The following is a 1,488-nucleotide window of genomic DNA, read 5'->3' as shown; positions in this document are numbered from 1 at the left end:
TAACCCATTTGCCAGGTGGGTCCCTTTGCCCTCGCGGAGCACTGGAGCAAGTTATATCTGAACTGCAAGCAGACCCCTCTTATCTAGCTCCCAGAGACATTTGAACTCTTCCACCTGAAACGGGTGCTGACTGGGACAACTGATTTGGTCCTCTCAAACCTGGTAGACCACTCAAGGACTATTCAAAGGGGCACCACAGGTGTATGGTTGAGGGAAGGTTTGAACTATATAAAACTGTATATATTCCCCACCTGCAACATTGAACTCTGAGGAGTCCCCACCCACTCACTCCAAGATTTGGAGAGAAATCTAACCGGACAGGAGCCTAATGTAAACCCGCAAGGCCCCCTGCCAAACGCAGATTTCTGGCTGATTTTTCCAGGTAAACCCCGGGAGCAGTGGCCTACTGGAGTGAATAGGGTCTCAGACCTGGGGAACTACGAGTGACTGGGTGTAAGGTAGGGAAGGAGGTATTAACCTTCCCAGACTAACCCAGTTGCCGAGTGGGTCCCTTTGCCCTCACGGAGCCGGGAGGGCCCCAAAACTGCTTGCTAGAGTCGCATGCCTCACGGGCAGCAGGCTCCTGCGCTGGGCAGGCCCAGTACCGATCGCTAGGGCCGCAGGCATGCTGCAGGTGTCCCACAGGAAGAGGCGGAGAAATCCTCCAATCCAGGTAGACCCAAAACAGCTTGCGAGAGACACACACACCCCACGGGGGCCAGGGGAGGTGTTCCCCGCTCCAGGCTCCCAGGCTGGGCAGGCCTAGAACTACTTGCTAGAGCCACACTCGCCCTGCAAGTGGTGGTAGAGGGGTCTACCATTTTTGGAGGGCCCAGAACTATTTGATAGAGCCACATACGTCCCTTGGACAGAGGTGGGGGAGTCCCTCGCTCCGGGCTCCCGCACTGGGAGGGCACAGATTGGCTTGCTAGCGCCGCACACATCCAACGGGCGACGGTGAAGTAGTCCCCTGCTTCCCCCCAGCTACGCTGGTGTGGCTGAACTAGGACTGATATGGTCGCTCGTGTACCCTGCACTACCACTGCCATTCCCCTACCCTCTGGCTGCTCCAGGGTGCTGAAATAGGACTGATCTAGCCACTACAGTTCCCCTGTTCCACCCAGAGGGGCTGAACCAGGACTGATCTGGCTGCTGCGAGTTTCCGCCCCCCCCCGTTGCCCTGCAGGCTGAACAAGGTCTAAGCTGGTCACACACACTTCTGTGCAGCTGCTGCTGTTCCACTGCACCCCGGCTGTCCCAGCACCCGAGATCTGCAGCTGCTGCTGTTCCACTGCACCCCGGCTGTCCCAGCACCCGAGATCTGGGAGAAGACAACAGACAGGCTCTGCCTGTCTTTCTGGGCAACTAGAAGAAGTCATCAACTGAACAGTCCTGATAAGGCCTTCAAAGGAGCTAAACTCAGCATGGGGCGGAACCAGCGGAAAAACTCTGGCAACTCAAATAACCAGAGTAGATCAACTCCTCCAA

Source organism: Otolemur garnettii, unplaced genomic scaffold (genome assembly GCF_000181295.1).
Source record: "Otolemur garnettii isolate 467f Iridium unplaced genomic scaffold, OtoGar3 scaffold00072, whole genome shotgun sequence".
NCBI classification, from domain to species: domain Eukaryota; kingdom Metazoa; phylum Chordata; class Mammalia; order Primates; family Galagidae; genus Otolemur; species Otolemur garnettii.
The sequence above is the reverse complement of the archived record's forward strand: the minus strand, read 5'-3'. Positions refer to the sequence as shown.